The sequence below is a fragment of the Dendropsophus ebraccatus genome, chromosome 12 (genome assembly GCF_027789765.1).
Source record: "Dendropsophus ebraccatus isolate aDenEbr1 chromosome 12, aDenEbr1.pat, whole genome shotgun sequence".
Lineage (NCBI taxonomy): Eukaryota > Metazoa > Chordata > Amphibia > Anura > Hylidae > Dendropsophus > Dendropsophus ebraccatus.
The window spans coordinates 52,978,930-53,005,892 of record NC_091465.1 but is presented as its reverse complement, the minus strand read 5'-3'; the positions used below and the strand labels follow the sequence as shown (position 1 = coordinate 53,005,892).

Below are 26,963 nucleotides of genomic sequence, written 5' to 3'. Positions count from 1 at the left end.
AACAGCAAATATTTGCCATTAAATGGCGGCCATCCACTCAATTTCAACATTGTGTGAACAGATCCTTTCTGTGTTTTTAATCCACTCCTGGTTTTGGTTGCAATATAAGGACCACAATACTGACTGAAATATACGTAGTGTGAACCCAGCCGTAATATGTTTGTCCATGTTCCCTTTCCTCTTGTCACTAGTGACTGTTCTAACCCCTCCCGCCGCTCCACCTCCAGTTCCATAATCTAGGCCCAGCTCTCCATCTACTCTGTCTTCACTTACTATATTGTAGTTGCCCTCCCCCCCGGTCCCTAGTTTAAACACTTCTCCAACCTCTTAGCCATCTTCTCCCCCAGCACGGCTGCACCCTCCCCATTGAGATGCAGCCCGCCCCTACCGTAGAGCCTGTAACCGCCCGAGAAGTCGGCCCAGTTCTCCATGAACCCAAACCCCTCTATTCTACGCCAGCTCTTGAGCCACTTATTTACCTCCCTAATCTCCCGCTGTCTGTCAGGTGTGGCTCGTGGTACAGGTAATATTTCGGAGAATATCACCTTGGAGGTCCTAGTTTTAAGCTTCCTGCCTAAGTCCCTGAAATCGTTTTTGAGGACCCGCCACCTACCTCTAACTTTATCATTGGTGCCAATGTGCACCATGACTGCTGGGTCATCGCCAGCCCCTCCCAGTAATCTTTCAGCCCGATCCGCGAGGTGAAAAACTCGAGCGCCAGGAAGGGATTACACCATTCGACGATCCCGGTCTTTGTGACAGATTGCCCTGTCTGTCCCCCTAATAATTGAGTCCCCCACTACCAGTACCTGCCTGGCCTGCCCTGAATTCCTGTTTCCCACCTTACTGGAGCAGACACCCCCCTGGCTTTCAGAGGCAGTGTCCTGCTGCAGCAATGCCACCCCTGAATCAACATCCCCCTCATCCGCCAATTTGGCAAACTTGTTTGGGTGTGCCAGATCAGGACTGGCCTCCCTCACACTCTTCCCCCTACCCCGTTTTCTAACTGTGACCCAACTAGTTGCCTCTTCCTCCTGTACCTCCATGCTATCACTCTCTCCCCCATCTACCCCTTGGAGCGATTGCTCAGTAAGCAGCAGACCCCTTTCCAGTTTGCTAATGCATCTCAATCGTCGCAGCCGCTCATTTAGATCCAGGAGTGGGGAAACCACTCTCCGTTCCCCACAACCCATAGAAAAAAAAAGTAGTCCGAGAGGGGTTTCAACATCACATCCACAATCAAAGTAGAGTCAGCCACTGATGATGACACGCCTATAGGGTCTCACTGCATCCAGCTTCGCTCCGGTAATAGCTTCACACTTGAGAGCGCACTGGCAGCCTTTTCCATCCCCTGGATCCGGAAGTGAGAGACATCGCTGGATGGCGGTGACAGAGAGGCGGACGGCGGGCGAATTGAGTGGCAATCGTTATCGGAGGGATGGTGAGTATGATGTCTGTGTGTGTCTGTGTTTTTTGTTTTTTTTTTGGGGGGGGGGGGTCCCGTGGGAGTTGTCCTTCAATCATAAGATTGCAACTTTCACATCCTAAACATGGATAGCTGCCCGGTTTTATGGCAGACGATAAATCTAGTTTATCCCTTTGGCAATCAGCACGCACCAATTTTCTCCCTTAGGCTCGTTGCTCTTCTATAAGAGAAAAGGGGAGAAGACCTCAGGATTGCAACATCTTTATGAAAATTTGCTGTTATTCCCCAATGTTTCCGAACAATTTTAGATATGTACTGGCTTTGCTCATTAAGGCTATGTTTACATTCAGTAAGAGACCGGATCGGGTCACGGAACGGCTGGTCTCTGCCCGGATCACCCTTAAGAACCGGCCGGATGATCTTTCCGGCTTTAGTGTTCTGATGCGGGCGCGCATTGAACCTCCCACAGCACACAATGAAGCAAGCGGCCGGAGCCGCTCGCTTCATTGTGTGAACTGACAAGTCTTTCTGCGGCCGCAATTCACTGAATTGCGGCTGCAGAAAACTGACATGTCAGTTATTTGCAGCCCCGTACGAGATCCCGGCCGGAGCGTATACGATGTGTATATGCTCCGGCCGGTATCCCACAGAAGATAAGGCTATGACCACACCTCACAAAGTACGGCCGTTCTTTTACTTGAAGGGGATGCGGTCAGATGTCAATTTTCTTCTAGCGTCTGTCCTCTCTCCCTCCTGTTTAATCTGCAAAATACTGTTACTGACAAGTTTTTTTTGTATACCCTCTTCTAACAAACCTTTCACCCATTTCTTCAAACCTAGAGTCAATTCTCGTCATCTGGTCTACAATCCTGCATACTCTCAAAAGTTGGCTTCTGGGCAAGGACTCAATCAATCAATCAATCAAGTAAATTATTTCTATCCGTAGGTTTTAGATAGATGTCAGTCGCTAGAGCACTGTCCTTAACATAAACCCATGTATCTAAGAACTGTACACCAGTGGTGGAACTAGTCATGGTAAATTTAATGTCAGGGTCGTCTATGTATCATCACCACCCAAGCAACTTGCTCTGGTGGTTGGATACATAGACATGGTTCTCTTCCAGGTCGGCCATGACGATATTGGCATAGGTTGGTGCCATATTCGTCCCCATGGCCGTACCTTTCACCTGGATAAAAAACATGCCCTGAAAAACAAAATAGTTGCAAGTCAGTAATATCTCTAACAGATTAGTCACAAAATCTCTTCCCTCTCCTGAGTAATCAGATTGTTGCAACACCTTCCTAACATTCTGTAGTCCTCTTTCATGGTCAATACAGGTGTAAAGACACGTCAAAAGATGCCAAAATACAGTCTGGTGGGATAGTGATTTGTCTAATTTTTTCCAAGAAATCGGCAGTATCCCATATGTAGGACCTAGTGTTAACTGCATACTGTCTCAACACCTTGTCAACAAAGATGGCTGCTGGGCTAAATATTGAATCACAACCAGACACTATAGGTCTTCCCAGTGGATCCACTAAGGATTTATGAATCTTGGGCAAGCAATATAGTTACATAGTTACATAGTTAATACGGTTGAAAAAAGACACATGTCCATCAAGTTCAACCAAGGAGGGGATGGATACAGGGAAGGGGGAGGGATGATGATTATTTTGGTCTAAGAACTTGTCTAGCCCTGTTTTAAAGCCCTCTACTGTTTTTGCTGTGACCAGATCCTGTGGTAGACTGTTCCACAGATTCACAGTTCTCATGGTAAAGAAGGCTTGTCGCCTCCGGAGATTGAACCTTTTTTCTCCAGGCGGAGGCAATGCTCCCTTGTCCTTTGAGGGAGTTTTACCTGGAACATCTTTTCCCCATATTTCTTGTAGGGGCCATTTATATATTTAAATAAATTAATCATATCTCCCCTTAAACGTCTCTTCTCTAGACTAAACAAATTTAATTCTTTTAATCTCTCATAACTAAGATGCTCCATTCCCCTTACTAGTTTAGTTGCCCATCTTTGTACCCTCTCCAGCTCTAAAACATCCTTTTTATGAATCTGGTTCCAAAACTGGACAGCATACTCCAGATGAGGCAGCACCAAAGCTTTATAAAGCGGTAATATTATACCCCTGTCCCGAGAGTCCATTCCTGTTTTAATGCATGACAATATCCTGCTGGCCTTAGAAGCAGCTGACTGACATTGTGTGCTGTTCTGTAGTCTATTATCTACAAGTACACCCAGATCCTTCTCCATCAGTGACTCTCCCAGAGTAACTCCCCCCAGGACATATGATGCATGCGGGTTATTAGTACCCAGGTGCATAAGTTTACATTTATCCACATTGAACCTCATTTGCCAAGTGGACGCCCAAACACTCAGTGTGTCTAAGTCATCCTGTAACATCTGCACATCCTCCATAGACTGTACTGTACTACAAAGCTTGGTGTCATCTGCAAAGATAGAAACATTGCTGTTAATTCCATTCTCAATATCATTAATAAACAAGTTAAACAGAAGAGGGCCCAGTACTGACCCTTGGGGTACACCACTTATTACCGGGGACCATTCGGAGTAGGAATCATTGACCACCACTCTCTGGGTACGATTATTAAGCCAGTTTTCAATCCAGTTACACATTAAACTTTCCAAACCGATAGACTTTAACTTACCCATCAGACGTCCATGAGGAACTGTGTCAAACGCTTTAGCAAAATCCAGGTACACGATATCCACAGCTGCGCCCCCATCCAGGCTTCTACTCACCTCTTCATAGAAACATATCAGGTTGGTTTGACAGCTTCTGTCCTTAGTAAAACCATGCTGGTTATCACTTATAATACTATTGTCACTACATATTCCTGGATGTAGTCCCTTATAAGCCCCTCAAATAGTTTCCCCACAATGGACGTTAAGCTTACCGGTCTATAGTTACCCGGGGAAGTTCGAGAGCCCTTTTTGAAAATCGGCATTACATTTGCCTTACGCCAGTCCCTTGGCACAATACCAGTCAGCAAAGAATCACTGAATATTTCATACAAGGGTAGAGAAATTACAGAAATGAGTTCCCTGAGAACTCTGGGGTGTAATCCATCAGGCCCTGGAGCTTTGGTTACATTGAGTTTATTTAATTTATCTTGGACCATATCTATGGTAAACCAGTTCAGTACATTACATGTGTTAGCAGCACTGGCCCCACCCACCTCAGTACTGGCCCCACCCACCACAGCTCCATCTTCTACTTTTGTATATACAGAACTGAAGAAGCCATTAAGTAACTCAGCTTTCTCCTGATCCCCAGTTATTAACTCCCCGTCACCATTATTTAGGGGTCCTACTAGTGATGTCACGATACCAGAGTTTTGAGTTCGATACCGATACCAATTATTTTTTTTACAATGCTCGATACCAATTCGATACTTAAAAAATTATATTTAAGGAAAAACAAAACAAAAAAAAACAAAACATAAGAATAGAAATGACCCCCCCCCCCCCCTTCCCCGAGGTTCAGGTCAGTACGAACCAATTTATGTTCCCTAATTTTATTACTTTAAAAATAAAGTCCCCATTATTTAAAATAAATAAAAACTTGCCCAACTCTGACTCACTTTTTTTATCTCTCCGTCTGTCTGGCTGGGGGGTGAGGGGCATTTTTTGCGCTGTGATCTGTAGTTTTATTTAGTACCATCTTTTTATGGGGTACTGAATTGGGTGGTTTCTGCACTTGCTCGGTTTACCGTGCGTGATCAGGAAAGTGACAGGTAGTATGGACAATAACACTTCAGCTGCCAGGGATGGGGATTGTAGTCATGTAACACACAACTGCTATCAGGTGGGAGGATGGGGGTTGTAGTCATGTAACACACAACTGCTATCGGGGAGGATGGGGGTTGTAGTCATGTAACACTTTAACAATCAGAGGGTGATGGGGGTTGTAGCCATATAACAGACACCAGCCAGCAGGGGGGATGATGGGGGTTGTAGCAATATAACAGACACCAGCCAGCAGGGGGGATAATGGGGGTTGTAGCCATATAACACACACCAGCCAGCAGGGGGGGATGATGGGGGTTGTAGCCATATAACACACCAGCCAGCAGGGGGGATAATGGGGGTTGTAGCCATATAACACACACCAGCCAGCAGGGGGGATGATGGGGGTTGTAGCCATATAACAGACACCAGCCAGCAGGGGGGGTGATGGGGGTTGTAGCCATATAACACACACCAGCCAGCAGGGGGGATGATGGGGGTTGTAGCCATATAACACACCAGCCAGCAGGGGGGATGATGGGGGTTGTAGCCATATAACACACCAGCCAGCAGGGGGGATGATGGGGGTTGTAGCCATATAACACACACCAGCCAGCAGGGGGGATGATGGGGGTTGTAGCCATATAACACACACCAGCCAGCAGGGGGGATGATGGGGGATGTAGCCATATAACACACACCAGCCAGCAGGGGGGATGATGGGGGTTGTAGCCATATAACACACCAGCCAGCAGGGGGGATGATGGGGGTTGTAGCCATATAACACACCAGCCAGCAGGGGGGATGATGGGGGTTGTAGCCATATAACACACCAGCCAGCAGGGGGGATGATGGGGGTTGTAGCCATATAACACACCAGCCAGCAGGGGGGATGATGGGGGCTGTAGCCATATAACACACCAGCCAGCAGGGGGGATGATGGGGGTTGTAGCCATATAACACACACCAGCCAGCAGGGGGGAAGATGGGGGCTGTAGCCATATAACACACCAGCCAGCAGAAGGGATGATGGGGGTTGTAGCCATATAACACACCAGCCAGCAGGGGGGATGATGGGGGCTGTAGCCATATAACACACACCAGCCAGCAGGGGGGATGATGGGGGTTGTAGCCATATAACACACACCAGCCAGCAGGGGGGATGATGGGGGTTGTAGCCATATAACACACACCAGCCAGCAGGGGGGATGATGGGGGCTGTAGTTTTACTATCCCTGGTGTCAGGGCATGCTTACCGGTGACCTGGATTTGTCTGTGATCTGCAGGTTACAGCCCCCCTCCCAGTCAGAGTCAGGCCGACTGTAAACCCCCCACATTGTGTCTGCTCCGGAGTCTCCTGCCGCCCCGGCCTCCCGCCTCCTCACACTCCTGCCGCCCAGGGCCGTTTTAACAGCATTATGGGCCCCTGGGCAGAGGTGCGAATTGGGCCCCCCACGGCCGCCGCCATCAAACCCCCCCCATCTTTGCAACCCCTCCCCTAGTCAGTACAATTACTTCTGCCCCCCCCTACACACACACTACCCCCATCTGCCCCCCCTACACACACACTACCCCCATCTGCCCCCCCTACACACACACTACACTCATCTGCCCCCCCTACACACACACTACACTCATCTGCCCCCCTCTACACACACCCTACCCCCATCTTACCCCCCCTACACACACACACTACCCCATCTGACCCCCCCTACACACACACACTACCCCATCTGACCCCCCCTACACACACACACTACCCCCATCTGCCCCCCCTAAAAACACACTACCCCCATCTTCCCCCCCTCCTCCCCCTAAACACACACTACCCCATCCTCCTCCCCTACCCCCATCCTCCTCCTACACACTACCCCCATTCTCCTCCACCTACACACACACTCAACCCCCACCTGACCCATACACACACACACTACCCCCATCCTACTCCTCCTTCACACACTACCCCCATCATCATCCTCCTCCACACACTACCCCCATCCTCCTCCTCCTCCACACACTACCCCCATCCTCCTCCACACACTACCCCCATCCTCCTCCACACACTACCCCCATCCTCCTACACACACTACCCCATCCTCCTCCTCACACTACCCCCAACTTCCTCCTCCTCCTCACACTACCCCAATCCTCCTCCTCCTCACACTACCCCCATCCTCCTACACACACTACCCCCATCCTCCTACACACACTACCCCCATCCTCCTACACACACTACCCCCATCCTCCTACACACACTACCCCCATCCTCCTACACACACTACCCCATCCTCCTACACACACTACCCCCATCCTCCTACACACACTACCCCCATCCTCCTCCTCACACTACCCCCATCCTCCTACACACACTACCCCCATCCTCCTACACACACTACCCCCATCCTCCTCCTTCTCCTACACACACTACCCCCATCCTCCTCTTTCACACACTACCCCCATCCTCCTCCTCCTACACACACTACCCCCATCCTCCTCCTCCTCCTCCTACACACACTACCCCCATCCTCCTCCTACACACACTACCCCCATCCTCCTCCTTCTCCTACACACACTACCCCCATCCTCCTCTTTCACACACTACCCCCATCCTCCTCCTCCTACACACACTACCCCCATCCTCCTCCTCCTCCTCCTACACACACTACCCCATCCTCCTCCTACACACACTACCCCCATCCTCCTCCTCCTACACACACTACCCCCATCCTCCTCATACACACACTACCCCCATCCTCCTCATACACATACTACCCCATCCTCCTCATACACACACTTCCCCCATCCTCCTCATACACACACTACCCCCATCCTCCTACACACTACCCCCATCCTCCTACACACACTACCCCCATCCTCCTCCTCCTCCACACACTACCCCCATCCTCCTACACACACTACCCCCATCCTCCTCCTCCTACACACACTACCCCCATCCTCCTCCTCCTACACACACTACCCCCATCCTCCTCCTCCTACACACACACTACTACCCCCATCCTCCTCCTCCTACACACACACACAATTACCCCCATCCTCCTACACACACATTACCCCCATCCTCCTCCTACACACACATTACCCCCATCCTCCTCCTACACACACACACACATTACCCCTATCCTCCTCCTCCTCCTACACACACACACTACTACCCCCATCCTCCTCCTCCTACACACATTACCCCCATCCTCCTCCTCCACACACATTACCCCCATCCTCCTCCTCCACACAATACTACCCCCATCATCCTCCTACACACACACACACACTGCCACCCCCCCGGCCGCCAACACTATTCCCCACACATTATCCCTGCAGACCGCCATCCCCCCGCCCCAAACACACACAGTAATCCTCCGGGGGTTACAATACTCACCCCCGTGGCCGTGCAGCAGTCTGAGGTAAAGGAGCGCGGCGGGGGAGAAGCCTCACGCCGCTACAGCTACTTGTGGACAGGAGAGAGGCGGGGCCGGAGCGTGCGGCCGTCCACTGCGGCCCTCCGTCCAATGAAGAGTGGGGTGATGACGTCACTATGGTGTCTGGACGTACGACGGCACTAAGTGATGCCGGCTGATCCCGCTCCCGCGGCCCGCTAGCGCCGAAGTAACAGCAGCATGGGGCCTCTGATAGTGATCTCTCACAGGCCCCGGCTGCTGTTATTTCGGCGCTGGCGGGATCAAAAAGACTTTCGGGGCCCCCTCGGACGCAAGGGCCCCCGGGCAGCCGCCTACCTTGCCCAATGGGTAAGACGGCCCTGCTGCCGCCCCCACCACCTCATAGTCCGGTGCAGATGTAGTGGCTGCATCTCCTGCCGACCCTTGCTCCAGCCTTCTCCTCTCCCGGACACCGCTCTCCCTCTCCAGCCACGATCCTGCTCTGCCCGCAGTCATTAGCAGCGAGGGTCTGCTACACACAGTAGCCGACCCCCGCTGTATATGGAGCGGGCTCAGGAGGGGGGTAATGCCGCTGTCAGTGTGACAGCGGCATCTATATAGTTACATAGCCGGCACTAGCAATAGCTATGTGCCGGCTATTTGAATTTGGCGCCGACGGGGGAAGAGGGTGCGCGCTGAGGAGGTGACAGGTGGGAGCAGGGGGCGGCACACAGAGAACACGGCCGGCGCTCATATAGCTGCCGGCCGTGTTCTCTGCGCTATACTTTATGTTAAACTGCATAATAGCGCAGTTTAACATAAAGTTTCGATACCAGGAAATTCTGGTATCGAACTGTTTTTCTGCCCGGAATATCGATAGTAGTATCGATATTTCGGTGCATCGTGCAACAATAGGTCCTACATGCTCTGTCCTTGTTTTTTTTGCATTAATATATTTGAAGAATTTTTGGGGGTTTCTTTTGCTTTCATTGTGAATTTTTGCTGCTTTTATTACATTTTTACAGGTTTTGTTGACTTCTTTGTAATGTTTAAAGGCTACAGCTGACCCCTCTGATTTGTATTTTTGGAATGCCCCTTTTTTCTCATTTATAGCCCTTCTAACCTCGGTTGTAAACCATGTGGGATTGGATTTTAACCGTTTATATTTGTTACCCATAGGAATATATTTGGCAGTACAGTTATTTAATGTGGATTTGAAGATTTCCCATTTATTAGCTGCATCAGTATGTGACAGCAGCCGCTCCCAGTCTATGCCCTGAAGTTCAGCCCTTAACCCAGGAAAATTGGCCCTTTTAACCCCTTAACGACATCGGGCGTAAGTGTACGCCCCCGCAGCGTGGTACTTCACGCAAACGGGCGTATACTTACGCCCGATGTTTACTGGATCACTGTGTGTAAACACACGGCGATCCGGTAACGATGGCTGCTGTAATACACAGCAGACGATCGTAGCATGTCGGCACGGGGGGTGGATTACACCCCCCGTGCTGACGATCGCTGTAATTGGCTGATTTATTCAAATCAGCCAACTACAGCGATTTTCTGGTTCCTGGGTCATCAGTGACCCGGGGCCCCGGAAATCAATGATGATTGGTGCTGTCCGAGACAGCACCAATCATCATTAGTGTGTATACTGAAGGGGGCCATGGTGCCACCCCCCAGATCGCCGCTATTGGCCGGCTAAGCCCGGCCGGCCAATAGCGGTGATCTAAGTAAAAATAAATATTATTACTTTTCTCTGCACCCCTCAGCTAGTTAGCTAAGAGGTGCAGAGAAAGTGTGTGTGGTGTGTGAGCACCATACTCACCGGATCCCGGAGCTGGAGAGAAGATCTGCGGTCCTGCAGCGTCGCATGTCGTTCTCCGTCGTCTTCCCTCGGCTCCGCTCGGCTCCCGTCGGTTTTCGTCGTTTTTCTTCGGAGATCTTCGTCCAGGTACTTGTACTGCCCCCTAGCGGCTGACTAGTGTATATAATACACTAATCAGTGGCTTGGGGGTAAAGAAATAGCTTTTTTTGTTTTGCGCCCTTCCGCCGCTGAGTGCTGATCAGCATCGCATGCAAGTGCGCTGCTGATCAGCAACTCCTCTTTTTTGGCGTAGGTTTTTTTTCCCCCCTTTTTTTTTCTATATCCTACCGCCACTGTCTGCTGATAAGTACCGCACATAAGTGCGGCATTTATCAGCAACTCCTTTTTTGGCGTAGGTTTCCCCCCCCCCCCCTTACTGTGAAAAACACGTATAAAACACTACATTACACTACACTACCCCACATTACACATTACACTACTTGAAATAAAGTTTTATACTACACCACTATACTACATCACATTTACATACCCCCCATACGCCAATCCCCGAATAATGTCCCAGAGAGTGTTTTCGGTGGATGAGGCATACGCGCTTATCGCCTCCGACACCGAAACGGCCAGTGAGGATGAATGGGGGGATCCTTCTTTCCTCCATTCATCCTCATTATCATTATCATTATCATCATCATCCAGTGATGATGACTTTCCACCTAGGCGTCCAAGGAGGACGCCTCGGGCTGCCCGCCAGACACGTCATCCCATCCCGCCCCCTGCCCCCCCAGACAGGTGACCCCATCCCGTCCCCTGCTCCCCAGACACGTCATTCCAACCCACCCCCCGCCCCCCAGACATGTCATCCCATCCCGCCCCCTGCCCCCCAGACAGGTGACCCCATCCTGCCCCCCGCCCCCCAGATAGGTGACCCCATCTGGACCCCAGACCCCCAAAATTATCAGCCCTGGATTCCTGGCTTTATAGCAACGGCGGGAATCCAGGTTAGCCCCACAGGTCTCAGAGAAACAGACTTTTTCAAGCTCTATTTCTCTGATGACTTTGTAAATTTGATGGTGGCGCAAACAAACTTGTACGCGCACCAATTCCTGGCCCAGAACCCCTCCTCTTCTTTTGCTAGGCCCATGGCGTGGACCCCTACTGATGCAGCCGAAATGACAAAATTTTGGGGGCTCCTGCTGCACATGGGCCTAGTAAAAAAAACCACAATTCGGCAATACTGGAGTGGGGATATTATGTATATTACCCCACTTTACAGTATGGCCATGGGACGGTTTCGATTTGAAGCCCTCCTAAAATTCTTGCATTACAATGACAATGCAAGGTGCCCCCCACGAGATGATCCCTCGTATGACCGACTGTACAAAGTACGGCCGGTCATAGAGCACTTCTCAGCCAAATTTACTGAGATGTATATCCCAGAGAAATACATCTCAGTAGATGAGTCCCTCCTGAGCTTCAAAGGAAGACTCCATTTCCGCCAGTACCTTCCCAATAAAAGATCGCGGTATGGCTTGAAACTATACAAACTCTGTGAGAGTACCTCAGGGTACACTTACAGATTTAGAGTATATAAGGGTAGGGACACCCAAATCCAGCCCCCAGAATGCCCCCCCCCCCATCCTCGGAGTTAGTGGGAAAATCGTTTGGGAACTGATCTTCCCACTGCTGGATAAAGGTTATCACCTGTATGTTGATAACTTTTATACCAGCATCCCCCTGTTTCGGTCCCTCACTGCCCGAGCTACTGTAGCTTGCGGCACGATCCGAAAAAATCAAAGAGGCCTACCAAGTCACCCTGTTAGACAACTAATGCAAAGGGGGGAGAGCAAGGCCTATGCCTGTGAAAATATGTTGTTGGTCAAATATAAGGACAAGCGCGATGTCCTTATTCTGACCACAATTCACAGGAATAGTGTCACCACTGTCACTGTACATGGTACCACAAACGTGGTGAACAAACCTGATTATGTTCTAGAGTATTATCAGTATATGGGGGGAGTTGATCTCTCAGATCAAGTCCTGAAACCATATAACGCCACGAGAAAAACCAGACGGTGGTACAAAAAGGTGGCCGTATATCTGGTAGAGACAGCGATGTACAACGCTTTTGTGCTGTACCGATATGCTGGCCACCCAGGGAAATTCCTTGAATTCCAGGAAGCAGAGATCAAAGCCCTGATATTCGGCAGCCACGGAGCGGGCCCCAGCGCTTCTGGATATGAAGGACCCCGTATCGTACAGGGACAACATTTTCCAGGTGAAGCCCACCACACTGGAAAAAAGGGGAGATCCCAAAAGAAGTGCAGAGTGTGCCGTAAAAGGGGGATCAGGAAGGACACCATTTACAAGTGTGACACCTGTCCTGATCACCCCGGCCTCTGCATAAAGTATTGCTTCAAGGCGTACCACACGTCATTGGAGTTCTAAATTATCTAAATTCTGTCCATTATTCCTATTTCAGGGGTCACGTTGATCCAGGGATTATTCTGATTGCCATTATGGAGTCGGGAAGGAATTTTTCCCCTGTGATGTGGCTACAGTTGTCTGCCTCACGAGGGTTTTTTGCCTTCCTCTGGATCAACACAGGTTGAATTTGATGGACTTCTGTCATTTTCAACCCTACACATTTTGCATTTATTTTCTCTTTTAACCCCTTGAAATGAAAAAAATTAAGGCTAGACCAACATTTAGTGTAAAAAAAATAAAATTTTTACACTAAATCATTGATCTAGTCTTTATTTTTTATTTTTCACAAGGGGTTAAAAGATAAGAAAAAACACTAAATGTGTAGCGCAACTTCCCCCAAGTATGAAAATACCCCACATGTTGACATAAAGCGCCAGGCGGGTGCAGGGTAAGCCTCCGCAGGGAGGAAGCGCCATTTGGCTAGAATGGATGGTGAATGCCATGTCGCATTTACAAAGGCCCTGTGTTGCCAAGACAGTGGAGGCCCCCCAAAAGGGACCCCATTCTGGAAACTGCACCCCTCAAGGAATGTAACAAGGGTGCAGTGAGGATATGGACTACTTGATGACGGGCACATTTGTGCTGTGAAAATGAAAAAAGGAAATTTTTCACTTTCACGTCACATTGTTCCCTATTTGTGCCCGTCACCAGTGGGGTCCATATGCTTACTACACCCCTTGTTAGATTCCTTGAGGGGTGTAGTTTCCAGAATGGGGTCACGTGTGGGGGTTTACCACTGTCCTGGTAGCATAGGGTCTCTGCAAATGCAACATGGCCCTTGAAATCCATTTCAGCCAAATCCAGCATCCAAAAGCCAAATGGCGCTCCTTCCCTTTAGAGGCCCGTCTTGCAGCCGGATGACGCTTTATGTCCACAAGTGGGGTATTTCCGTACTCGGGACAAACTGCTCTACACGTTTTGTGTTTTTTTTCTCTTTTAAACCCTTGTGAAAATGAAAAATTCACGGCTAGGCCATTGTTTAAGTGTAAAAAACATTGATCTAGTCTTGACATTTCTCATTTGCACAAGGGGTTAAAAGAGAAGAAACAGAACAAAACATGTAGAGAAATTTCCCCAGAATACGGAAATACCCCACATGTGGACTTAAGGCGCTATGCGGCCGCAAGACAAGCCTCCAATGGGAAGGAGCGCCATTTAGCTTTTTAGGGCTGGATTTGGGTAGAATGGATTTCGAGGGCCATGTTGCATTTAAAAACTCCCTGTGTTGCCAAAGCAGTAAACCCCCCCCAAAAGTGACCCCATTATGAAAACTACACCCCTCAGGGAATGTAACAAGGGGTGTAGTGAGCATATGGACCCCACTGGTGACGGGCACAAATGTGGAACAATGTGGCGTGAAAATGAAATATTACATTTTTTTACACTATAATGTTGGTTTAGCCTTGAATTTTTCATTTTCTTACGGGGTTAAAAGAGAAAAAAGCACACAAAATGTGTAGAGCAATTTCCCCCGAGTCCGTAAATACCCCACATGTGGACATAAATCGCCATGTGGGTGCAGAGCAAGCCTCCGAAGGGAAGGAGCGCCATTTGGATTTTGAAAGCTGGATTTCACTGGAATGAATTTCATGGGCCATGTCGCATTTACAGAGCCCTCGTGCTGCCAAAACACTGGAACCCCCCCACAAGTGACCCCATTCTGGAAACTACACCCCTCAAGGAACCTCACAAGGGGTGCAGTGAGGATATGGACCCCTTGATAACAGGCACATTTGTGCCGTGAAAGTGAAAAAATTTATTTTTTTACTTTCACGTCACATTGTTCCACATTTGTGCCCGTCACCAGTGGGGTCCATATGCTCACTGCACCCCTTGTTAGATTCCTTGAGGGGTGTAGTTTCCAGAATGGAGTCCCTTGTGGGGGGTTTCCAGTGTTTTGGCAGCATGAGGGCTCTGTAAATGCGACATGACCCTTGAAATCCATTCCAGCGAAATCCAGCTTCCAAAAGCCAATTGGCGCTCCTTCCTTTTGGACGCTCGTCCTGCCCCCGCTTGGCACTTTATGTCCACATGTGGGGTATTTCTGTACTCGGGAGAAACTGTGCTACACGTTTTTTGTGTTTTTTTTCCTTGTATCCCTTTGTGAAAATGAAAAATTGAAGGCTAGAACAACGTTTCAGTGTACAATTTTATTTTTTTTTTTCCCGCCACATTGTTCTGAAAATCTGTGAAACACCTGTGGGGTCCAGATGCTCACCGCACCCCTTGTTACATTCCTTGAGGGGTGTAGTTTCCAGAATGAGGTCACTTGTGGGAGGTTTCCAGTATTTTGGCACCCCAGAGCCTCTGCCAACCTGAAGTGGTACAGTCAAAAATGACCAAATATAACGGAGCCATTGAAATTCACTAGGCGCTTCTTTGTATCTGAGGTTTGTGGTTGCGTCAAACAGCGCAATAGGGCCACATATGGGGTATTTCTATAAACTGCAGAAACGGGGCAATTAGTATTGGGGTGCATTTCTCTGGTAATGGGTTTATAATTATGAAAAATATTGAATTACAATAAAATCTCTGCACAGAAAATTTCAAATTTCTTACACACTTAGCTTTTATTTCTGTGACTCCCCTAAAGGGTTAAAAAACTTTCTGGATGTGCTTTTGCAGAGTTTGGGGGGTGCAGTTTCTGAAATGGGGTTCTTTGTGGGGCTTTCTAACATACAGTCCCCTCAAATACACTTTAAGGCTGGGTTCACACTATGTATATTTGAGGCTGTATTTGTGAGGCTGTATAGCAACCAAAACCAGGAGTGGATTGAAAACACAGAAAGGCTATGTTCACATAATGTTGTAATTGAGTGGATGGCCATCATTTAATGGCAAATTTTTGCTGTTATTTTAAAACAAGGGCTGTTATATTGAAATAATGGCAGTTATTTACCGTTATATGACGGCCATCCACTCAATTTCAACATTGTGTGAACAGAGCCTTTCTGTGTTTTCAATCCACTCCTGGTTTTGGTTGCTATGAGGACCTGACTTGAGGACCAAATACTGCCTGAAGTATACAGTGTGTGAACCCAGTCTAAACCCGAACAGGTCCCTAAAAATATCTGATTTTGAAATTTTGCAAAAAATTTGGAAAATTGCTGCTAATGTTTTAAGCTTTCTATTGTCTAAAAAAAATTAAAGATAGTTTAATAAATGCTGCCAACATAAAGTAGACAAGTTGCTAATGCTATTTAATATATAATTTATGTGGCATAACCATTTTCTGTATAAGCAGAAGAGTTTCAAAGTTGGAAAAATGCATTTTTTCACGTTATTTTGTTTTTTTTTTCAAAAAGATTCGTTATTAGTATCGACTCCAATTTACCAGAAATGTGAAGTACAATATGTCACGAGAAAACAATCTCAGAATCAGCCGGATAGGTAAAAGCATCCCGAAGTTATTAATGACTAAAGTGACACAGGTCATATTCATAAAATTTGTCTCTGTCCTTAAGGCCATTTCAGGCTCTGTCCTTAAGGGGTTAAAATTATGAGTTTTTGCCCTCCCAACATGTTTTTCTTTTCTACACTTTAAGCTAAAAGTCACTATATTGTGGTCACTATTACCCAGGTGTTCATGGACAGTGACATCCCCAACCAGCTCAGCGTTGTTAGAAATAACCAGATCCAACAAGGCATCACATCTACTTGGCTCCTCCACAAACTGGCCCAGAAAATTATCCTGCAGGTGGTTAAGAAATTCCCTCCCCTTTGTGGTTTTAGCTGAACCGTGACCCCAATCTATATCTGGGTAGTTGAGGTCCCCCATTACCACTACTGTCCCCTCCCGGGCAGCCCGCTCTATTTGTCTATTCAACTGGCCATCTACCTCCTCAGTAATATTGGGGGGGGTCTATAGATTACACCAAGAATAATTTTTTCACTCTTTACCTCCTTCTGTAGTTCTACCCACAATGCTTCCACATCATCACAGTCATCGCCCACTATTGCATCTTTTACACTCACTTTGATATCATTTCTGACATACAGACATACTCCTCCTCCCCTTCTGCCCACCCGGTCCCTTCTAAACAATGCAAATCCCTGAATATTGACAGCCCAGTCATGTGTGGAGTCCAGCCATGTCTCAGTTACACCAACCACATCAATGGACTCCTCCAGAACCAAGGCCTCTAGTTCCCCATCTTGTTGGCTAGACTTCTGGCATTAGTAACCATACACTTTATATTACCATTGAGTTTAACCGCTACATTATAAGAAATAGGATTTATTACAGTGCTGTGGCTACAATCATCCCCACTGCTCATATGCAACATATGGATCTCCCTATCCACTGCTCTTATCCTCCCCCCACAGGACCCTTCTCCTCCCTCCTCATTGTTCTGTCCCCTCTCTAACCTATCCGCCACTATATTACACACTACATTGTCCTCCCTCCACATGTCTAGTTTAAAAACCCCTCCACCCCTTCTAGGATTCTCTCCCCCAGCACAGCGGACCCCCTTCCATTAAGGTGCAAATTATCTGCGGAAAAAAGTTTGTACCCCAATGAAAATTCAGCCCAGTGCTCTAAAAACCCAAACCCTTCTTCTCTACACCACGACTTGAGCCATGCATTTAACTCCCTAAGCTCCCGCTGTCTTTCCTGCGATGCGCATGGCACAGGCAGTATTCCAGAGAATACAACCTTGGAGGTCCTTCCCTTCAACTTAGCACCTAGTTCTCTAAAATTATTTTTAATAGACCTCCACCTACCTTGTATCCTGTCGTTGGTTCCCACATAGACCACGACAGCTGGGTCAACCCCAGCCCCCCCAAGTAATTTATCCACCCTTTCCACCACATGCCGAACCCTGGCACCAGGGAGACAGCAAACCATTCGGCTGAGGCGGTCTTGGCGACAAATTATTCTATCCGTCTTCCTGATTATAGAATCCCCTACAACCACTAACTGTCTAGGCCTACCTACAATACCATCCCGCCCACTACTAGTTGGACTGTTCCCCCGGCTGTTAGGGAGAACAGGTTCCACTAGAGCCGCCATTTCTAGTGTTGGGGTGATTGGGTGGTCAGGTAAAAGAAGATCGTGTAATTGTTAGTCAATGATATCACAAGCATAGGCATCGTCAATAAGTAATTTCAACCTCCGAAAAAAAAAATGTTTCTAGGGTCACTAGAGGCCTCTCTGTAAATGTTCTCATTATTAACCCCTTGCCTCCGCAGCCTGTTTTGGCCTTAATGACCAGGCTCATTTTTCAAAATCTGACCTGTCTCACTTTATGCGCTTATAGCTCAGTGATGCTTTAACGTATGCTAGCGATTCTGAGATAGTTTTTTCGTCACATATGGCACTTTATATTAGTGGCAAAATTTGGTCATTACTTTGTGTGTTTTTTGTGAAAAACATCAAAATATCATGAAAAATTTGAAAATTTTGCATTTTATGAACTTCTGAAATTCTCTGCTTCTAAAAAAGGAAGTCATAGCACATAAATTAGTTACTAAATCACATTACCAATATGTCCTCTTTATTCTGGCATAATTTGGGAAACATATTTTACTTTTTTAGGCTGTTATGGGGCTTAGAAATTTATTAGCAAATTATCACATTTTGTGAAAGTTTCCAAAACTGATTTTTTTTTTAGGGACCAGTTCTTTTTTTAAGTTGATTTAGGAGGCTTGTATGCTGTAAACCCCCATAAATGACCCCATTTTGGAAACTAGACACCTTAAAGAATTAATCTAGGGGTATAATGAGCATTTTAACCCTACAGGGGCTGGAGGAAAGTATTCACAATTAGGCCATAAAAAAAAAACAAAAAACGAAAATTTTAATTTTCCAATAATATATATGTTTAGATTAAAGTTTCTCCTTTCCAAAAGGAACATGAGAGAATCTGCACCCCAAAATTTGTAACACAGGTTCTCTTGAGTACAACGGTACCCCATATGTGGGCGTGAACCACTGTATGGGCACACAGTCGGGCTCAGAAGGGAAGGAGGGCCAATTAGCTTTTTTAATGCAGATTCTTTAAAAAAAGTTTCTGAGCGCCAGGTGCGTTTGCAGTGCCCCTGTAGTGTCAGCAGAATAGAATCCTCCCAAAAGTCACCCCATTTTCGAAAGTACACCCCTCAAAGAATTCATCTTGGTGTAGGATGAGCATTTTGACCCCACATGCATTAGAGGAAAGTATTCAAAATTAGACAGTAAAAATGAAAAACACAAATTTTTCCAATAATATGTTTGTTTAGTTTAAAATTTCTCAATTTCACAAGAAAAAAGAGAAAAAAGTACCCCAAAAATTGTAACGCAGGTTCTCCTGAATACAACGGTACCCCATATGTGGGCATAAACCACTGTATGGGCACACAGCGGGGCTCAGAAGGGAAGGAGCGCCAATTAGCATTTTCAGTGCAGATTTTGCTGAAGAAGTTTCTGAGCGCCAGGTGCGTTTGCAGCGACCCTGTAGTGTCCGTAGAAGAGAACCCCCCAAAAGTCACCCCATTTTGGAAAGTGCACCCCTCAAAGAATTCATCTTGGGGTGTGGTGACCATTTTGACCCCACAGGTATTAGAGGAAAGTATTTAAAATTAGACAGTAAAAATGGAAAACTCGAATTTTTCCAATAATATGTTCGTTTAGTTTAAAAATTCTCAATTTCACAAGGAACATGAGAGAATCCGCACCCCAAAATTTGTAACGCAGGTTCTCCTGAGTACAACTGTACCCCATATGGGGGCATAAACCACTGTATGGGCACACAGCGGGGCTCAGAAGGGAAGGAGCGCCAATTAGCATTTTCAGTGCAGATTTTGCTGAAGAAGTTTCTGAGCGCCAGGTGCGTTTGCAGCGCCCCTGTAGTGTCCGTAGAAGAGAACCCCCCAAAAGTCACCCCATTTTGGAAAGTGCACCCCTCAAAGAATTCATCTTGGGGTGTGGTGACCATTTTGACCCCACAGGTATTAGAGGAAAGTATTTAAAATTAGACAGTAAAAATGAAAAACTCGAATTTTTCCAATAATATGTTCGTTTAGTTTAAAATTTCTCAATTTCACAAGGAACATGAGAGAATCCGCACCCCAAAATTTGTAACGCAGGTTCTCCTGAGTACAACGGTACCCCATATGGGGGCATAAACCACTGTATGGGCACACAGGAGGGCTCAGAAGCAAGGGAGCACCAATAAGCATTTTCAGTTCAGATTTTGCTGAAGAAGTTTCTGAGCGCCAGGTGCGTTTGCAGTGCCCCTGTAGTGTCCGCAGAAGAGAACCCCCCAAAAGTCACCCCATTTTGGAAAGTGCACCCCTCAAAGAATTCATCTTGAGGTGTGGTGACCATTTTGAATGTTCGTTTAGTTTGAAATTTCTCAATTTCACGAGGAACAGGAGAGAAGCTTCATGCCAAAATCTGTAACGCAGGTTCTCTTGAGTAGAACGGTACCGCATATGTGGGCATAAACCACTGTATGGGCACACAGCCGGGCTCAGAAGGGAAGGAGCGCCAATTAGCATTTTCAGTGCAGACTTTTCCGAAGAAGTTTCTGAGCGCCAGGTGCGTTTGCAGTGCCCCTGTAGTGTCAGCAGAAGAGAACCCCCCCAAAAGTCACCCCATTTAGGAAAGTACACCGTTCAAAGAATTCATCTTGAGGTGTGGTGACCATTTTGACCCCACAGGTATTAGAGGAAAGTATTCAAAATAAGACTTTCAAAATGAAAAACTCGAATTTTTCCAATATATGTTCGTTTAGTTTAAAATTTCTCAATTTCACGAGGAATGGGAGAAAAAAAGTACCCCAAAATGTGTAACGCAGCTTCTTCTGAGTAGAACGGTACCCCATATGTGGGCATAAACCACTGTATGGGCACACAGCAGGGCTCAGAAGGAAGGGAGCGCCAATTTGCTGGAGCAAAACAGCAGCTAGTAATGGTTATTAGAATAGCGCAGTTACTAAAATACAATAAAAAAATGAGATTACAGGTAATGTGGGGTGGTTACGGGTAATCTGGGGTGGTTATGGGCAACCTGCGGTGGTTTACGGGCAACGTGGGGTGGTAACGGGCAACGTGGGGTGGTAACGGGCAACATGGGGTGGTTACGGATAAACTGAAGTGCTTATAGGTAATCTGGGATGGGAACCTGTAATTTGGGGTGGTTACGGGCAATCTGGAGAGGGTCACTGGCAATTTGGGGTGGTCGGGGGCAACTTGCGGTGGTCGGAGGCAACGTGCGGTGGTCGGGGGCAACGTGCGGTGGTCGGGGGCAACGTGCGGTGGTCGGGGGCAACGTGCGGTGGTCGGGGGCAACGTGCGGTGGTCGGGGGCAACGTGCGGTGGTCGGGGGCAACGTGCGGTGGTCAGAGGCAACGTGCGGTGGTCAGAGGCAATCTGGGGGGAATTACATGTGATTAGGGGCAACCTGGGGGGGGTTACAGACAATCTGCGGTGGTTATGGGCAACATGGGGTGGTTACAGACAATCTACGGTGGTTACGGGCAACATGGGGTGGTTACAGACAATCTGGGGTGGTTACGGATAAACGGAAGTGCTTATAGGTAATCAGGGGTGGGTACATGTAATTTTGGGTGGTTACGGCAATCTGGTGTGGTTACGGGCAATCTGGAGGGGGTCACTGGCAACGTGTGTGAGTTAGAGACAACGTGCAGTGGTTAGAGGCAACATGCGGTGGTTACGTGCAATATGGGGGGTTACGGGCAATCGGGGCTGATTACGGACCATCTGGAGGGGCTCACTGGCAATTTGGGGTGGTTACAGGCAACGTGCGGTGGTTATGGGCAACGTGCGGTGGTTATGGGCAACGTGCAGTGGTTATGGGCAATGTGTGGTGGTTATGGGCAATGTGTGGTGGTTATAGGCAACGTGCGGTGGTTATGGGCAACGTGCGGTGGTTATGGGCAATGTGTGGTGGTAATAGGCAAGGTGTGGTGGTTATAGGCAACGTGCGGTGGTTATGGGCAACGTGCGGTGGTTAGTGGCAACGTGCGGTGGTTAGTGGCAACGTGCGGTAGTTATGGGCAACGTGCGGTAGTTATGGGCAGCGTGCGGTGGTTATGGGTAACGTGCGGTGGTTAGTGGCAACGTGCGGCGGTAATGGGCAACGTGCGGTGGTTATGGGCAACGTGCGGTGGTTATGGGCAACGTGCGGTGATTACGTGCAATCTGGGGCGGATACGGGCAATCTGGGGCGGATACGGGCAATCTGGGGCGGATATGGGCAACCTGCGGTGGTTACGGGTAATTTGGGGGGGGGGGGGGTTAGGGGTAATCTGGGAGTAAACTGCAATTATTACTATAATAAAAAGTGTGTGTTTTATTTTTTTGTATGTTTTTCACTTTTTGTACTTTATACATTAATTTTCACTGTATTACTATGATTACTGTGATATTTTCTATCACAGTAATCATAGTTCAGTGACAGAGACCAAATTGGTTTCTGTAACTTAAATTTTCTGAGATAACTGATTCTGGAGCGCATGCGCACTTCAGAATCAGCCTGGATGTCGAGGAGGACGGACCTCCCTGGATCAGGTAATGTATGTGCGGTAGGGGGGGGTGACTGGGGGACGGGGGGGAGCATGGTGACACTTTTTATCCCCTGTCACCAACGATTTATGGTAACAGGGGATAAAAAGTGCTGATCAGCAGTGGGAACAGGTGATCGGTGGTATATAGTATATACCGCCGATCGCCTGCTCTGGGACCACACGGGGGGGTCCCCGATCACTGCCCCATGCTCTCCGCTACCTCCGGTGGCGGAGAGCATGGGGCTTTGATTACTAATTCATTTCCATCCCTGCGAACAAACATCGTTTGTTCGCAGGGATGGGGGCGGCCATCTTGGATCTGATGGCCGCCCGGGTAGGGTGATCTGGGGTCTGATCGGGGGGCTGATCTGGGGTCTGAGGGGACATTTTTCATCTCCCCCCACTGTGGTTTCACGGTGGGGGGAGATGAAAGCTATCAGCGGCGCCAGAAATGCCCGGTACCGGCGGATCGCCGCTAAAACGGTAGTAGCGGCGATCTGCCGGTATCGGGGGACGAGGGGAGGGGGCCGGGTGACACATATTGAGTGGCGGTGGGGGGAGGCAGCGATCTGCAGCCTCCCCCCGCCGCCCGATCGGCGGGGGACACTGAATCTCCCCATAGACGCTGCGGTCGCATTGACCGCGGCGTTTACGGGGTTAACTGCCCGGGGGGGGGGAGCGCGGCTCCCCTCCGGGCAGTGGCAGCAGGAGGATGCTGTGTGACACAGCCTCCTCCTGCTGCCCGATCTCACCTAGGGACAGAGGGGGGAGACAGGGAAGCCATGACGTCCAGGGACGTCATGATGCGTTCTGCCACTGCTTTTCATGACGTCCCTGGACGTCATATTGAGGGGAAAGGGGTTAACCTGTCTCATTGACATATTTATCTCTGTCCATGACAACCACTACTCCCCCCTTATCGGCGGGTTTAATAACAATATTGTCATTACATGACAAATTATGCAATGCATCCATTTGTCTTTTTTGAAAAATTTGATCTCCCTTTTCGCTCACACTCTAAATTAGATTTTAATGTTTCAATATCACGTTTCACCAAGGAAGCAAACATACTCTTTGCATCAAAAGAGGCTGGGGGACAAAAGTCACTCTTATTAGATAAACCCCAATCTTTCAACTGCAATTCTGGTAAATTTGGTGTACTGCTAGCCGAATCATCGGTTCTAGAGGAAAACCAAATTTTTAGATTCATGTTCCTAACCAACATTTGAACGTCAACCTCCAATTGTAACCAATCAATTGCTGATGTAGGGCAAAATGAAAGACCATGGTTAAGTACATCAAGCTCATCATCATTAAGAGTGTAAGAGGAGATATTAACCACCAAAGACGAATCATTTTTTTCAGAGTCCATTATGCTTTTTTCGACACCTTGCCCTTCCTGGTCATAATGCCGCCACTGTTGTTTTCTTCTGCCACCCCTCCTGATGCACCCCTGCCTCCTGTCGCTTACATCTTGTCTGTTTATCTTCACGCTTTCCCTCCTTCTGCCAGTCGTATACAAATCCAGTCTTATAGTCCTCACAATCGCGGTGCCACATGTCAATGAAGATAGAGAAGCAGGGCCGGCTCCAGGTTTTTGTGGGCCCTTGGGCGAGAGAGCCTCAGAGGGCCCCTCTGTATAGCACACCTCGGGGTACATCTAGCACACCTCAGGGCACACCTAGCACACCTCGGGGCACACCTAGCACACCTCGGGGCACACCTACCAAATAAAGTTTGACAAAATATCGAAAAAAAACGTAATCCAGTAACTCACAGGTGACGTCTTCTTTGATCTGAGGCGATCGCTCTCCGTTTCCTCTCCATCTGGCCCAGACCTCCATGATGATTTCTTCTAGCTACAATTCATCTCTTCGGGACCTGTCAGACAAACATGTTAGGCTCCGCACTTTTCCAGCAACTTTCTTCCCTTTTTCCCACCCATAGGCTCCTATACAGTAGTAACTCCACTGTTTGGTGTCATGTGCAGTAAAGTAAGGAGGTTTGTGGGTCCCGTGCTGTGCCCCCCATATAGTAATAATGCCCTCTGCCCCATAGAAATGCCCCCTGCTCTGCCCCATAGTAATGCCCCCTGCTCTGCCCCATAGTAATGCCCCCTGCTCTGCCCCATAGAAATGCCCCCTGCTCTGCCCCATAGTAATGCCCCCTGCTCTGCCCCATAGTATATGCCCCAGCTCTGCCCCATAGAAATGCCCCCTGCTCTGCCCCATAGAAATGCCCCCTGCTCTGCCCCATAGAAATGCCCCCTGCTCTGCCCCATAGTAATGCCCCTGCTCTGCCCCATAGTAATGCCCCCCGGCTCTGCCCCATAGAAATGCCCCCTGCTCTGCTCAATAGTAATGCCCCCTGCTCTGCCCCATAGAAATGCCCCCTGCTCTGCCCCATAGTAATGCCCCCTGCTCTGCCCCATAGAAATGCCCCCTGCTCTGCCCCATAGAAATGCCCCCTGCTCTGCCCCATAGAAATGCCCCCTGATCTCCCTCAGCACAAGAAAATAAAAAAATAAAACATACTCACTAATCCGGGCGGGGGACGGGTCCTCTTCTCCCTTGTGTGCGCCTTGTGGATCCACCAGCAGGCGTGATGACGTCATCGCTCTGCGCCTGTTGGTGAGATCGCATCCATGCTAGAATGGACTAGAATGGAGGTGCTAGAAGGAGGTCGTCCCCCTGGAGTCTGTATTCTGGCTTCTTCACCATAGAGCAGACTAGAATGGAGTTACAATCAGGAGGCATTACATGAGGTATACCAGGGGGAACTACATCTCCCAGCATGTCCAGCCTTTTATTATGGGATATCAGAGGACATCACAGGAGGAGATATAATAGAACTACAACTCCCAGTGTGTCCAGCCTGTTATTATGGGATATCAGAGGACATTACAGGAGGAGATATAATAGGACTACAACTCCCAGCATGTCCAGCCTGTTATTATGGGATATCAAAGGACATTACAGGAGGAGATATAATAGGACTACAACTCCCAGTGTGTCCAGCCTGTTATTATGGGAGATCAGAGGACATTACAGGAGGAGATATGAGGAGAACTACAACTCCCAGCATGGACAGCCTGTTATTATGGGATATCAAAGGACATTACAGGAGGAGATATAATAGGACTACAACTCCCAGTGTGTCCGGCCTGTTATTATGGGATATCAGAGGACATTACAGGAGAAGATATAATAGGACTACAACTCCCAGAATGTCCAGCCTGTTATTATGGGATATCAGAGGACATTACAGGAGGAGATATAATAGGACTACAACTCCCAGCATGGACAGCCTGTTATTATGGGATATCAGAGGAGATTACAGAAGGAGATATAAGAGGACTACAACTCCCAGCATGGACAGCCTGTTATTATGGGATATCAGAGGACATTACAGGAGGAGATATAATAGGACTACAACTCCCAGTGTGTCCAGCCTGTTATTATGGGATATCAGAGGACATTACAGAAGGAGATATAAGAGGACTACAACTCCCAGCATGGACAGCCTGTTATTATGGGAGATCAGAGGACATTACAGAAGGAGATATAAGAGGAGTACTACAACTCCCAGCATGGACAGTCTGTTATTATGGGAGATCAGAGGCCATTACAGGAGGAGATATGAGAACTACAACTCCCAGCATGGACAGCCTGTTATTATGGGAGATCAGAGGCCATTACAGAAGGAGATATAAGAGGACTACAACTCCCAGCATGGACAGCCTGTTATTATGGGAGATCAGAGGCCATTACAGAAGGAGACATAAGAGGACTACAACTCCCAGCATGGACAGCCTGTTATTATGGGAGATCAGAGGCCATTACAGAAGGAGATATAAGAGGACTACAACTCCCAGCATGGACAGCCTGTTATTATGGGAGATCAGAGGCCATTACAGGAGGAGATATAAGAGAAGGACTAAAACTCACAGCGGTACAGATGGAAGGTATTAGTGAGCCCCGCCTCCTCATGTCACATGACAATGATCACAGGTCCTTCATCCATATGCAGCCTCTCCCGTTCTCAGCCCCGCCCCCTTATGACGTCATCACAGGTCCTTCATCCATATGCAGCCTCTCCCGTTCTCAGTCCCGCCCCCTTATGACGTCACCACAGGTCCTTTCCCAGTGCAGCAAACACGGCAGGTCCTTCCCCAGCCCCTCCAGCCCTCCCCCGGACTTGGGGTCGGTAGCACCCGCTCCCCCGGCGGCGGGCATCTGTCTCACTGCTTGGACAAGTGTCGGGGGCCCCTTGGGCGGCCATGGGCCCCGGCACTTGCCCGAGTATGCCAGGTGCTGACGCCTGCCCTGTAGAGAAGAGACGGCAGTCCAAAATAAAGTGAAGGTGTATTTTATTCACCCAACACGTGTGGCGACGTTTCGACTCTACTCTATGGTCTTTTTTAAGCAGTTACAAAGTGGTAAATGAGTGAAATTAACCATGTGACCCCAATCAGTAGGAGGCACCTGTGCACACATGACTAATACCTCCTATTTTTCCCATTCTACCTGCAGGAGCAATGGTGAGTGATAAGACGATGTTCAC

At 48.3% G+C, this 26,963-nt stretch overlaps 1 long non-coding RNA gene across 1 annotated transcript; it reads right to left on the bottom strand.

Moving 5' to 3' along the window:
• Positions 1-330: 330 nt before the first annotated feature.
• Positions 331-25,122, bottom strand: LOC138769336 (uncharacterized). The gene is made up of 3 exons (XR_011359237.1): positions 24,939-25,122; positions 24,178-24,281; positions 331-1,646 (listed from the first exon to the last, which is right to left on the bottom strand). It is a non-coding gene; the product is annotated as an uncharacterized lncRNA (long non-coding RNA).
• Positions 25,123-26,963: the final 1,841 nt, after the last annotated feature.